Source organism: Solea senegalensis, linkage group LG11, assembly GCF_019176455.1.
Source record: "Solea senegalensis isolate Sse05_10M linkage group LG11, IFAPA_SoseM_1, whole genome shotgun sequence".
NCBI classification, from domain to species: Eukaryota; Metazoa; Chordata; class Actinopteri; order Pleuronectiformes; family Soleidae; genus Solea; species Solea senegalensis.
In genome coordinates this window covers 19449293-19464343 of record NC_058031.1, presented here as the reverse complement: position 1 = coordinate 19464343, position 15051 = coordinate 19449293, and the positions used below count along the sequence as shown (strand labels likewise).

Below are 15051 nucleotides of genomic sequence, written 5' to 3'. Positions count from 1 at the left end.
GTTTGGTCTCTCTTTTCTTTTTTTGTTTTTAAAACAGTGCTCCCAAAAGGATGTTTCCCACTGCCCTTCATGTTTCACACCTGATTCAAATGATCAGCTCGTCAAGGAGCACTGCAGAAGCCTGGTAACGACCCATTCATTTGAATCAGGTGTGTCATCAGAAACATGCAGGGCAGTGGGTCCTGAGGACCAGGATCTACATGCTGGTTCAGCCTAAAGCTCTAATGTGTGATCAGTGTGTCCTCACAACAATGGTTCACAGTCAACTTAGTTAAACCTTTAAAAAAAGAAACCTTTAATAACAAGGTCACGTTACTCAAAGACTAATGCCCACCTGATAGGCGCACACTGAGAGAAGGAGAGATAGAGGGAGAGAGGGAGAGAGAGATGAAAGATTATGTATTTCTCATGGGTGAGTGAGTCAGTCAGTCAGAAAGAGGAAAACTCGGCACAGATAGTGCTGGAACGCGGGCTGTGGTGACTCCACCTCTCACGCGCTCTCTCTCACTCTCTCTCTCTCTAGTCAAGATCGTCAAAAGCCGCAAAAACTAACCGTCGCCAGTTTTCTATTTTCTACCAACACTCCCGAGTCGAGGTACAAGGTCCAGGACCAGAGTTTCCATTTTGGGAAAGCAGGCTGCGAAGTGCGGACAGACGCAGACGCAGCACACTTCTCCAGTGCCGCGACAAGTCAAGGTAAGGGGCGCTCTGTCAAATGTAACGGCCGCGTTCTCTCACTTCAGATGGAGGTTGATGAGGATGATGAGGATGAGGATGCTGGAGTCAGTAAAAGATAAGAATCACCATCATGCTGCTGCTGCTGCTGATGATGATGATGATAGTGATGGTGATGATGATGCTGAGGATGCTGCGCGCTGTCGCTGCACTTGAAACCTGCAAATTGACAGATTTGAGTTGCTGTGTATTTTAAGACGGAACGTGTCTGCTCGTAAAAACACTACATGTTCAGTGGTCTTCATTATAGTTCCGAAACGGAAACTTTTCGAACTTTTACAACTGCACCTATTTTGGTGTAATGAATGTGGGGGCGACTTGGATCAGATTCCTTGATGTCATTATATTGTCCTGTCTATTGTGAGACACGTTGCTCTCGCTAATGGTGCACTCACTAGTAGAATTGCAAAGAAAAATGATACAAAATGATATAATATAAAAATAAAATGTATACATTTTAAAAAAAATAATTGTACTGAATACATAAATATGTTCTTCATACAAATTTTCCATTATGATTTGACACATCTTGACTCAAGCACATGGCAATACATGTGATTGATAAATATAAATATTAATATTCTGTTCTATTAATTGTTAATACCACGGATGGCAAGATATGACTTTTTGTAGTGCTGATCCTGATTATACAACCTCAAGTGTCTGCAATACAGTCGTTGTAGGTCTTAGCTGTTGACAACACATTTTTCAAGGAGGCATTTCAAGGAATTTTAATGGTATAATTCTTCAACCGTTTAACAAAGTCTCTGCTCCTACAAAGAAGAAATAAATAGCCCAAAACACGATTCAGCCAAAATGCTGTTGCTGATTCTTAGTTACACTTTCACAGTCTGTGCATAAAGTATCTGATTTTATCATTTTTCTATTTCCTTTATCAGAGCAAATTTTGACCAGTATCGAAACAGATACCCATACTGGGTGTCATTTCATTTTTGCTGGGTCAGTGTCTGTAAACTGAGGAGGATTTTACACTGAAGACTAACAGTCAGGAGTAAAGGTTAGGGGCTAAGGTTTGATTATAGTTACCGTATAATACTATAGAAATGTCACAGGAATGGAAATATGCATCTGTTGTGTGTAGTGTTGTGGCAGTGAAACACAAACCAATGCACTTGTTGATGCCGTCTTCTGGCTAGCTTTTAACGTTACTTCCTGTCCATTGCTGCTGTAAGCATTCTCCCCTCTTCCCTCCTATGTCAATCGGAGAATGCGTATGGTCAGGGCCAGGAGTGTGGAGTATTTATTCATATGTACGGGTTTTTCGGGACAATTGCTGCCTGGCAAGCAGCTGAACCAAGAACAATAATATAACATGCAAATTGCCAGTGCGCTGGTAGAATAAGCTGAATGGAAAATGTAGAAGTTCAAGGAATAAGTGAATGGTTGGCTAAAAGAGGATGGTTAATGACAGAAGAGCAAGGTTAGGACTAAAGGCCCGGTATACTCTCCTGCGCCGCAGTACCTGACCAGCCAACGACCAACGACTTGTACTGAGCACAATAAAGGCATGACTCTGTCCAGATCATTAGCACAGTCATGGAAATGCAAATATTGAAAACCCTCGACATAACGGTGGGCACTCAAATGTAGCAGCCCCCTTGACATACTCTTCTGTCCTGAACAGCACTACCTGACCACCCTATAATGACCTAAAAACGCAATAAAAGACAATAAATGTCACAAGTGCATAACTTTCTAGGTTCTTTATGAAGCTGCTGTATTATATTGCCTCCTTTACTAAATAACAAAAAATCACGACATGCAACGACTGCTTTGATGACGTTTATCGACAGTTCGCACACATAGCTTGATGAACTGGTAATTGTATTCGCAACAGCATATTTGCAATTAAAAAAAAGCCAACTGACTGCATCCTGCCACAGGACTGCACCTTGAAGAATGTCTTCAGGTTGTTTCTGCCCAAGAAGCCCTCGGGCCACGACTCGCTGAGCATCCAAGAGGCCACTGTCTCCAAGCACAACCTGTCGCCACTCTCCCATCTGCACCTCTCCATCCGCTCTCATGTTGTCAGCATAGTCTGGTGGAATGTATCGGTTGGTTCGCTCGACAGCTCTTCCTCTACTAGTGTCCTTCTCGTTGCCATGGTTGCACAACGAAGCTCTCCGCTCATGTGGACCCGCGCATTTATCCTCTTCTTCGTCTTTGGTAGGAATGCATCCTATAACCTGCGTCCAAACTTGTACCGCCACCCGATGGTAAAGTGGGATACTACAGGACCCCTAATGCATGAGTATAACAGGGTGCGCACAATTGGACACGCAATGCGACGTGCATTTTGATGCATGCGGCATATGCGCGGAAGTATAACAGGGGGACTTAAGGGAAGGGCTGGCGGTATGATTTAATCATGGCCAGAAAGATGCTTCTCTCGTTTCAATTTTGGTGGTTGTAAACAAGAATACGGTGTAGGTAAATGTTTGTCTGAATTTGAAGCACAAATTTACGCACACACAAATTAAATGGAGACAGTGCTTCGCTGGTTAGATAATCAACATGGAAAATCCTTACCATTTAGTAGTGCTGAACGATTTTGAACAAATATTTTTTGTGTTTTGAGCTTTAGCGCCGCCTGCTGTCATACTGTTGTTCTCAGTATGACAAAGTACAGAATGCCACTGTGAGTGTGGCATTCTGGGATAGAAAATGTCAGAACATCGAGCTGTTTAACAGATTTCAACTGAAAAATTTTACATCTTTTTCAACAGCTTTTAGTAGCAAATCTTTATTGTATGACATTTTAAAGCTCACAGTTCTAAAGCTTCTAATGAAAGAGAAGCTATGTAATGAAATTGTGGCCTATCACAGTTGGTCCACTTAGTGAAGTAATTTAGCACCGTTGAGAAGTTTCAGTGCAGGGCGCAGCTGTTACTCAGCTTTAATGAAGAAAATGTGTAGTCTTTGAAGCAAAAGCAAGACAAAGTGTGTACATTTTCCTACTCAGACCTTCATGTGAAACTACATGCAGCCTAAGCTTCTCCGGGCTTTGTTAATTATGCATTGAACGGCACAGAAGCACCAACCACTTTACTTTCTCTGCACTCTTTAAGCATAGTGGCTATGTTGAAGTAATGGCTATAATATGCAATTAGATTTCAAGTCGACATTTGCAATAACCAAAACAATAAGTTGAGAGAGTGCTAATGTATCCTCAGGTCACTGCTTTAGAGGTAGAACAGTGGAAAACTAGCACCATGTGTAATGTGTACGATTGCACAGTTTTATAGCAACACACAGACATTGATTATGTGTTTGTTAGAGCCACACCAGAGATTAAATCATATTTCATTTTGGTCAGTCCTCCCTCGCTAACTTACTTTATGAGCTTGTGCAATTTGATGAAAGAGGAGAGGAAACAACAGTTACGATGTAATGTTGGCTACTTTATAACACTGTGCCCTAGAGATACTCTAAGAGAGGTTACTAAACTAAGAAACTGAACTGGCCGGGGTAAGATGTTGGGGAAGACAAGAAGAAAAAGTCTGTTTTCTATCTATCTCTTGAGAACTCTCTCTCAAGACCTCATTTACTGCTTGTGGAGAAGCTGCAGCCTAAAGGACAAAAGGCTTTCAAACCATTTGTCTGCCTCTTTGTTTGTGTCCTGGACAAGAATGGCAAAATCTCTGCTATCCTTGGATTTGTATCCGTCAAGCCAACATATCAGCAAATATACATATGATCAAACAAAAGTTGTTTCAGTGATATAGTGAGAGTAGGTTGAGGACCTGTTTCTGCTCAGTTGATTGTGCTGCCTTATTGTTTTTATTTGGGATATTTTGGCACTGATAGGATAATAATGGAGAGAGGAAATCATCTGTGAATGTAACTTATATACATTATAACAATTGCAGTAACAATATTTTGGGTTCATTAATTTGTAGATCCAACAGTTATGAACCTCACCGCACGGAAATGGCCTGGACCATTGTACTAACATGCATGTGTATTCATGTTGATTTCATAAATGTGTATGATAATATCTTGTAACTTAAAAAATGCAAAATGTCCAAAAGTGCAGGATTTGGGATTAGGATTACATTCTGATGAAATTCTTCTTTGACCAATTCAATTCTCACCACACACCACAAGGAGTCATGAAATGTTTATGCTGGTCACATTGGCTCAGAAATGTTTGGAGCACCATATTTTATTTTATTTTTATTACAGCAAAATATAACTATTTGGTCAATTATATCTCACAAGTCAGGGTGCCATATTGATATTTTGTCCCACCCCAATATCATTTTCTATTATACGTTTGGTGGAGATTCTTCATTTATTGCTGAACAAGAGCACCATCAATATTCTGGATTACAGCTGTCTTGCCTCTCGCAGACTTGATGTATAACTAGGGCACATTTGGTCAGTACAGCAGAGAACACTGTCAGAGGTTTATGGTCTCATAACAAAAGATCTATAAGCATTTGATGTCCATTTCCTCCATTGTTTGGAATGCAATTAAATGGGAAGATTGAGTTTTGATTAGTTACACCAGCCCCTTAATGTCACTTCTGTTGATTATCAGACTGGTCATTAATGATGGATCAGTCAAAATGTCTTTTAGATAATACAGTTTTAAAAAGAAAAATTGGAAGATGGGAAAGATGAGTGATGTGCTCGTGTTTACAGTGGCACTGGTGGTATCGATCAGCCTCATAGTGCTCATATTTTCCGAGAGAGAGGGGGAGATGGAGAGAGAGGGCATATCTGGTCCTGCCCCTGCAGATTAAAGCCATTTGTAAAAAATTCATGACTTCATCAATAGGAAAGTGAATAGGTGCTGGTGGTAAGGGCATCAATATCCAATTACAATATAGTGTAATGGCATAATGGCTGTTAACAGTGAAAGACTGTACACTTCACCTGACTCTTGTATAGTTGAGATTCCTTTGCTGTGCTTCTCAGAACAGAGGATTTGCTGCAGTTTGCAAATGTCCATGGCCACTGAGACTTTCCATCTCAGCCGCTAGGAAAGGTTAAACATGGTGGGTGCTGGAGATTTAGATCCATCAGTGTGACTTTTTAAAACTCGCATGTGGTGCAGTGCTCACTCACTGCCACCAAATGTAATAGTCGGGAATGGTGCTTATGTCTTCTGGATGTATAGACACACCCCTGTTGTAGTGAAGTGCTTCTCGGGAAGTTTTGCCACTTGGCGGCCATTTGGTTTTGGTCAATGGGCAGTTACTTAACACGTACAAGACCAGGACATTAAAAACTGCATACGGGTTTGACTGCTCTTCTTAGTGCATTGCAGTTGCTGTGTGTGGTTTTTATTGTTGCTGTTTTATTGTGTACAGTATGTTGTATGTTAATAGACTTCAGGCTTCATTCAGGATGCTATTTGAACTGGCAATCAGTAGCAGTCCTGGCTTGTGTGACTTCCTGTGTTGATCGCACCCCCACACACACACACACACACACACACACACACACACACACACCCTCCAATGAACTAACGCCACGCCCCCTCTCTCCATCATGGCTGCAAGGTAGAGTTTAGAATCTCTGCCTGATCCCGAACCGTGTCTGTACGCTTAAGGTCTGCACTGACAGCCCTGAGTGATAATTTCTTACACTTGAACTCGGAGAAAACAGAAACCCTTATTGTTGCCCCTGACAGTGTCATGTGTCATCCCTCTGATAAAACAGCACAACGGCCCTTTAGCTTCTTCTGCCCAGCTCTATGTTCGGGACCTCTGTGTTATGGTTTTACTCCTTTGAGCAACATTCCAAACAGTTAATAAAAAACCTTTTCCATCTCAAATTGAAACCCCTTGTGTCTAAGGTTGAATTGGAGATGATTATTCATGCTTTTATATCCTCACACCTGAAGGCACTTGCCCGCATTCAGGTCGCCCAGAACTCTGCTGCAAGGCTTTTAACTGGAACTCACAAAAGGGCATGCCTGTTTAAGCCTGGTTTCCAATGAATTTTAAAATCTGTTTTAAAATATTGACCCTAACTTTTAGAGCGTTGCATGGTCAAACTCCTCCTTACATCTCTGACCTGCTACAGCGCCACACCCTGACCCGCAGTCTGAGGTCAGCAGGCCAAACGTTACTTGTGACCCATTTCAAGACGTGTGGTGAGTGCTCCTTTCAAGCAGTAGCACCGAGACTTTGGAACACTCTGCTTTTTTCCCTCCACTGCCAGACACTGTTGTCGCTTTAAGAAGCAGTTAAAAACTTTTCTTTTTAATCATACTTTTAGTTCAACTAGTGTTCTTATTGTTTTATTCTTTTTATAGTGTTTGTTGTATTTTATTTAAACAAACCTATGTTTTAACCGATCAGTATTTTATGTGTTTTACCTGTGAAACACTTTGGGATTCCATATCTGTAAAAGGTGCTATATAAATGACTTACTTACTTAAAAGTCAACATCACCTGCGATCTCTCTCTCGTCTCCTCTCTGTCTCGCAGGGACTTTACTGCTCAGCTGTGATGCGTTCACTGATGCTCGTAAAATACGCTTGCTCGCTCGCTCACTCTTGTCTCCTCTCAAAGCATTGTGCACATACACTTTTCCTTTCCTTCTGGCTTTCTACAAATACAAAAACCTTTGCTATAACGGCCCATGTGTTAAAAAAGGGTTGGGTTTAAATCAAGCTTGGGCAGTTAAACAGTTAATGGGTCGGGTCAGCCCGGACAGATTGTGCACAGGCTGGGGTCAGGCTGTGTTTTTTAGGCCCGATCTAAACTCTACTGTCAGGTCATTGAGACAGATCCACAATGGCAGATGACCACCTTGTGGTCTGCCTGAGACTTGAAACCAGCTCCTACTGCCCTGACTAGAAGGGGGTCACACTAAGGTAGGAAATCCTTGATCTCCTCAGCAAACATGGCACCTATGTTGCATAAGGACAAGCTTCAGGATAAACTGCTTTCACGTCATGTTTATTTGTTTTTTTCCCCTTAATTGAGCTCAACGCCAGAGGTTTCTCATGTCATGCCCTCCTCCCTATTCTCACACACTCCCATCTCCTCCAGCTGAGCCCAGCGTCCCCTGCTCAACACATACATCCATCCGTTCATGGTGGAGACTGTTGTGTTGTTTTTGGGGGTTTTGAATGTTCCCTGTAGCCCATCACATTAAAATAGCATTCGTTCAATCTGTAAAAAAATACAAATGATTCACGCTGGCAAAATCCTAGATTTAGGTCACAGCCAAAATAGAATCAACTGATCTGGCAGCCAGAGAACTGCTCATCAAATTTAAGCCAAATTCAATGTGTAGCTTTCTGAAATGTTTTACAGAAGGAGAGGTGACAAGAGCACACACCAACCACTCTCAATGGCAGCACACGCTTGTGTTTATTTGGTGGTACTGTTGCTGAGACGCGTTAAGGCAATGGATTTAATCTGTAAATGAATTGTGGTCTATAGTATTAACTCTTAGCACAACAAGAGAGGAATTAAATTCATGAAAACGTTAGATCTTTATCATTATGCGTCTTCATACTACATACAGTATTAGCTGGTTTTGTTGGAAATCAAGAGGTTTCAATTTCTGTAAATCTATAAGATGCAACGTTGTAAGCTAAATTTTGAACGTTAGTATTCATTGTGGAATTGTTCTACTATTTAAACAAAGCTGTTATAAGAAGTCTTACGCAGAATGGTGTAGGTGCAGACTGTGAGACATGATCCTGCTGTTCCCTGGCAGTCTATAAGTAGGTCATTGATTTGTTGACTGTCAGGTTAGATCATGCAGAGCAGCAGTTTTCAGGCCATGCATATGAGTTGTAATCATCATGTCAGAGTCCTGGATTTTATTATATGGTTTAGTTTAGTAGCTTAGTCTTCTAGTGTCCACAAGAGGAACTTACTATCACAATTAACTGATACTGAGACTGATAAGGTACAATGTGCCTCATCCATGGTCAGCCTGTTGTGAGATTTCATCATGATCCCCACACTTGGGTACCAAAAATAACAATGATGTCCATCAGCACCTTGGCAGCTGACATAAGACTGACATAAGACAGCTGACATACGAGCGTAAGACTGAGGAACTCCAGGATTTCTCTCTATCGAAACCCCTCTCGCTTGCAGCGGCTGTGTGACAAATTACCATCCTACAGCACTACTTTATTTCCTCTTGAAAGGATGGAGCATGTAAAATAAAGGGCACTGTATAAAGACTTTGAATGTTCCATTTACAGTAGGTGTTCAGAATATATGTAAATCTTCATTTTAAATTCATGTTTCATCTCAGGTGATAGTGACACATCTATTATATGATGAGTTGTTTTTTTCAGACTTTCAAAAATGGAAGTTAAGATGACAGTTGGATGAAAAGCAAAGGTATTGATTTACTCAGTGCCGTTAGACGCCTCTAAACCCTGCTAAGTAGAAGAGAATACAGGTGAGCAATACCTCCACCACTGGGAGTGTGGAGGCAGCACATTCTGAGATACAAAATATGTTTTTCTGCACTTTGTTGTAGGGTACTGAATAAACTAGTGTTCAAGGCTGTGTAAAAATATATGTGGCAAGAAGGAATGAATTAATGATGAGCTATCCCATTCCCCTGGCTGTCTGGTGTTAGTGAAAAGTGAGCGAGAGAGAGAGATTGGAAGTGACAGAGAATTGGGGGGGGATATGAAGGGGAAAAGAGCAACTGAGATGGAGAGGCAAAAGAGTCCCGCAAGTGGCATCATTACCACAGCATGCACATAGTGCTTTCCTTTCAATTCCTCTATGTATATCTTTTATTATACTGCTTAATTTCTTTAGTTTTCTTTCTTTCTGGTCTATTTCTTACTTGTCTTCACTCCCTCTACCCGTGTATTTGTTCAGACAATGGTGTGAATGACCTAGAATGGATTATGAATAGAGAGAGAAGAATAGTGTCATTTTCATTTCTCCAGTCTGAAGGCCAAGCAGCACATGCATGCCATACTGAGCAGAGTTTAACTTGAAGCTGTCCAGCATCAGTGTTTGTGCTCAGCAAAAACGTTTGGAAACTGGGGTAGTATCTGGGGCAGCACAGCTAGGACACAGAGCACGATTGATAATCTAGGGCTGCACAATATATCATTTCAGCAGACTGGTGTGACATCACACTCCCTCTCTGTGTTGTTACCTGAGCTCTATTTTTGTAAGCAATTTGCCTGTTAGATTTAAGTGCTCATAAGAACTGCTAAATATGCTGCATTCAAAAAGCAGTGGTCTGCAGGGTTCTTAGGACAAGTCCAGTTAAATATTCCTCCCATCACACTCACAGCCTCTTATAGCTCTGGATTTCAATTACACAACTCCTCATGTTGTATTCACAAGTTCACAAGTTCCACTTGACTGCAGTAATGGACACAGCAAGTTACGAGCCGAGCAGAAAAGTCGTTCAAAGTGCCCAGCTGCAAGTGACCCTTCATTTTTACTATTAACAAAAGCCCTTATCTTAACTCATAATATCAAGACATAGGCATGTAAACAGCCTGACGTTACCTCCTATTTCAGAAAATCACTCCTCAACATGACACATATGATCAATCACCTGTCTAATGACCTTTAACATATTTTGAATGCAAGCCTGACCCAAGGCTTTGCAATTCGAAACTGTACTGCACTGTGCCAAACCAAATAGAATAGAATAACTACGTCCGTCACCATAAAGCTATTAAAGTCATCGGATTAAAAAGATATATTTTTAATATCATAATATATAGCCACTGTGTAGCAGAAAGACACAATAAACAGAAGCACGAAGGAGATGATATGAAGGTATTAGCAGCCACGTATTACTTGCTCATTACATCTGTCATTAGGATTCATCATTTCTTCTTCCTTCACCAGCTCCATCATCCCTTACATAACACCCCAAGCTGCTGTAAAGATGGATCCAACAAGCCATTGCTTTATTATTCCTTCAACTTTGACTCCCCGTCCGATCATAATGACGGCTGCCAAACCTACAAGAGCTCATCTTCTGTTCGCCATGCCCCTGAATAGTGATAAAGCCACGGCAAAGGCAAATTCAGCACAGCAGTTTTTAAATGAAAACGATTATGGTGGGGGCTTCAGAGACACGTTTGATGTAGAAGTTGACAGAAACAACAATTGTAAAAGCCCTAGTAATTATACACATACACATAGTGTCAGTGGTCGGATGCAAAGATTGATTCAAGACACCCATTTTGCGAGGCTGCTTCCACACCGAGCAAGGTATCAGACAGGAGGAGTTTCTGGGCTGCAGAGTTCAGCAGCTGGAGCTCGCAGCCTGCTAAAGACAACCACAGAGAGGAGGTGGGGCAAGGAAAAAAAGAGGTCAAGGCTGATCCGCATTTATTGGCTCAGCTGGTCATAAAGCAGACTTTAACCTCACATTGCATTATATAAGCCAAGATCTGTGCTAGCCACAGGTGAAAGATGAGTGCTCTGCAGATACAGATTCACTCAGCCACTCTGTGTTTCTCTCAGGATGGATGAGTTTAATACTGAGGCTGTTAGATTCCCTTGCTGGAGTGCATTACTTTTCATATCCAACTTCCGTCCTCACCCTCTTGTCTCTGCCGTCTCCTGCTCGTCTTTGCTTCACTTCACTCTTGGGTTGCATGAACACAGGCTGGACGTCTACCGATGTGTAAAAAGTAAGGGTTAAATGGTCAAAGAGTAATAACACATTCTAATTATATGAGAGAGACTATCAAATAGTGTAGATCAGGGTGTCAAACTCATTTTAGTTCATGGGCACAATTTGATCTCAAGTGAGCATGATAACCTATTAACAGCAAGAACACCAAATGTTTCCCTTTTGTTTTACATTCAATGAAGGATCTTTTTACAAAGCATATGATGAACAAACTGAAATTTGCAATTGCAATTTCAATAATATAAAGCCTAATTTTAGCATTTACACACGTGCATTACAACTTACAGATAACAGTGGATGTACAAAGGCACAAAGGTATCTGGAACTGACAAATAAAGTCATCCTGCGAGCCGGATTGGATCCTCTGGCGAGCCGGTTCTGGCCCACGGGCCACCCGTGGTGTACATGTTCATACACATCACTTCTGTCTGGTGCTGTGTTGCATAATTCGTTGGTCTCTCTCCTTCATAAGGTACAGTATCTTAAAGGGACCGTTCAGGATTTTAGAAATTGCATGAAGCACACATGCATGTGTTTGTGTTCTCCGTGCTCAGCGCGCTGACAGGGCAGCGACCAGGTCAAAGTCATTCGTAAAAAGGCTGTCTTTAATATACATTTGCTTTACCTTGCTGTCAGACAGCCTATGTCCCAACAGGAAACTGAAGTTGTTGTTTTTAAAGCCCTTACTCCCTCACACACCACAGTTCTTTGACAATAATGGTCATTTTAGTGTTCTGCTGCTTCCATCAGTCATTTCAGTTGTGATTTGTTTTGTGTGTGTTTTTACAAGCTATGACAGAAAAAGCTTCCAACTTTTCATAGAAAAGGCTGTCTAACAGTCAGGTACTGCAGTGAAAGTACTCCTAATGTCAGTTTTTCTTAGGTGAGCCGTGTTAATTACTTCAAATCCCTATGTGCCATGCATGTTTTCCTGAGTTTGTGCCCGTGGAGAGAAAAAACACTTCTGTGAACAAAAAGGCAACAGCAAGAAAAAAAAGAAGGCAGGAGCATGCACCGCCTTTACTCTGACCTGTTTCCAGTAAATGCGCCTACTTTACAAGATGAACATTACCTCCACATTGTATTTATAGAGCCTTTTGGTGAGTGTTTGTGTGCATAAGCTGGTGTGGACAGTATATGATTGTGACTTTCTTTACATAATTGCAGAGCAAAAGCAATTTGGCCCATGTCCCATATCGGCTGTTCCAACCCCACATGACAGGCACCAGGCCTTGGCTGGGCTGAGAGGGCCACCTGTCCTATGTGGATACAGGGTGTGGGGAAATAAACAGGGCTGAATACTCGAGCTATTATGGAAGCACATGCAACGAGAAACATTTCCCCCATGACACACTGGATGTTTGTCTTCTAAAAACCTTGAGAATTAATTCATTCAGAAACGGAACCAGTGTCTCTCTCGAAGCGCGGTACTTGCGGTATTTGCTGTACAATATGGAATCATTGCCAACAAAAGCTTTAAAGCTTTCAGCCATGCTGGCTGGAAACACAGGTGTCCTTGGCTTTGTTCAGACCATGTTTGACACTGTGTGGGAACATTTTGCACCTTCATTCTTTTCAATGTGACAAGTCTGGTGAGGCAGAGGATGTGACACAAGGGGGGGAAAGACAAAACTGCCAAACCTTTTACAGAGTGATAATGGACATTGATGTAAAGGCAAACTATTGCCAGTACTAGAGCGCTATTCATTCATTTTTTTTCACTCATTGTCTACCAATCCATATGCGGGTCGTGGTGAGCTGGAGCTGATGACCACTCAAAGCTGCTTTACACTACAGTTCTGCTGTTCACACCCATTCTCTCACACATTTATACAGCACATCTACTGCATGTGCAACACTTTTACCTATCACACGTCTCTCATACCCATTCACGCTACATGCTGCTCGTACAGCTGCGGGTCGAACCCTTGACCTTCCATGTGAAAGACACTCACTCTACGAACCAATACCAAAATTGTATTTCTACCTTAGACAAACAGGACACACCTGTTTTTATTGGAACCTACTCCAATATGTTATCTGAATATTACTATTACAAATACATGTTTTTTTTCTTCACTTTCTTTTCATGTGACACTTTTGTTCAGTAGCTTCCATACCATGTGACTTATAGGTGTGCAGCGAAACACCAAAGTCACAATTCAGCTCGTATCACGATTTTTGTAAAAAACTGGACTATTTTACTAAAACACAAATATACCAAAACATGTAAGCAACATACATCAGTGGCTAGAGCGTAACAAAGAAAATTCCATAAATTATTGTTAAAAAGAATCACCTCCACACTCTCACCCACCCTCACACAAATCAGGAATGAAATAGCAAAAGCAAAAACAAAGCAACATTTATCTTTACTCGAACAAAAACACTGTCAAAAAAATAAACACAGCTAATCTCAACTTGTGGAGACGACTGAAGCTGAGGAAACAAACTTTCTGTCTGTGCCATAAACCACAAAATAAACAAATGAATAACTCTAAAGAGAACTAAACATGTTGCATTGCAGAGTTGATTCAAGGAAGATGATAATTGGTCTTCAGAAACACCATCCATGTCCAGTCTGGTGAGAGGCTTGCTCTCTGTGCTGTGACACTGTCCCCTGTCCCCTGTCCCCAGTGTCCCCTGCAGTGGAAAACCCTCTCACTGGGAACAGATGTGGCTGCCGGGGCCCGAGCACACTAAGCAAATACTTGAACCCCTCATTCTCGACCCCCGCAAACGTGAACATATGCAGTGCCATGAAAAACCCGGCACTTCATGTGAAATAAATTTGGCAGAGTAGACTGCGGCGGTAGGTATTTCTTCCGACTTTAAAACACTTATGGTAAAATGGTTGGGGAATTGTCAACAGGAGACAGAGAGGTAGAGATTACTATCTCTATTTTCTACGGAGTAGCCCAAATACTCCCATACTGCTGACTTAAAGGAATTAGGAGGGTCCGTAATGTCAGCGTTATTAGCCATGTTTCCTCTGCTCCTCACATTGTTGAACTTGTGGCAGCCAAACTTTTGCTCACTCGTCATGATTGGAAACGTAGTCACATGACACACAGATGGAGGAGAACACATCTTCAAATTATTTAAGCTAAATTAAATATTAAATATTAAATTTGCCCTTTCCAACCGTGACACAGGTTCGAGTGTCGCAATTTCGGTTTCGATATGCACTTCTTTACAGGCTTAGTGACTTAGTGATTTCAAACAAATGCCAAAGAATATTATGAACCTAGAAAAACTGGAAGGTCAAACAGAGCTTTATCATTCATATTTTAAGACCATTCTCTTGCATAAATGTATTCCAAGGAAAGTGAAGCGGAACGAAGAGCGAGTGGATGATGCCAAACTAAAGCAAACATTCGGGGGAGAAAAAAAAGAATGAAAGATGGAGACAAAGCGCGGAGAAAGACAGACATAAAGAGACGGGGAATGAAAGTGAGAACACTTCCGTGAAAAGTAAGCAGTGTGTGCATTCTGTGAAATATTCAGCATGACTTACAGAAGCAAAATCTCCTCCCTGGAGACGGATGAGAGCAGAGCAGAGGGTAGGAAGAGCAGAGACGACGAGCAGAAAGGAGCAGTGATTGAAGTTTTCGGATAAGAGTCATAAGGCTTGAGACAAATTCAACAGTGCTATCTCTGCTATGAACCGTTTTGTAGGAC

The 15051-nt window shown here is 41.5% G+C and overlaps 1 protein-coding gene across 1 annotated transcript in view; it reads left to right on the top strand.

Moving 5' to 3' along the window:
- Nucleotides 1-482: 482 nt before the first annotated feature.
- The window catches only part of camkvl (CaM kinase-like vesicle-associated, like), a 50585-nt gene continuing 36016 nt past the window's right edge, over nt 483-15051 (top strand). The window contains 1 exon segment of the mRNA XM_044039242.1: nt 483-696. The gene's annotated coding sequence lies outside the window, so the exon portion shown is untranslated.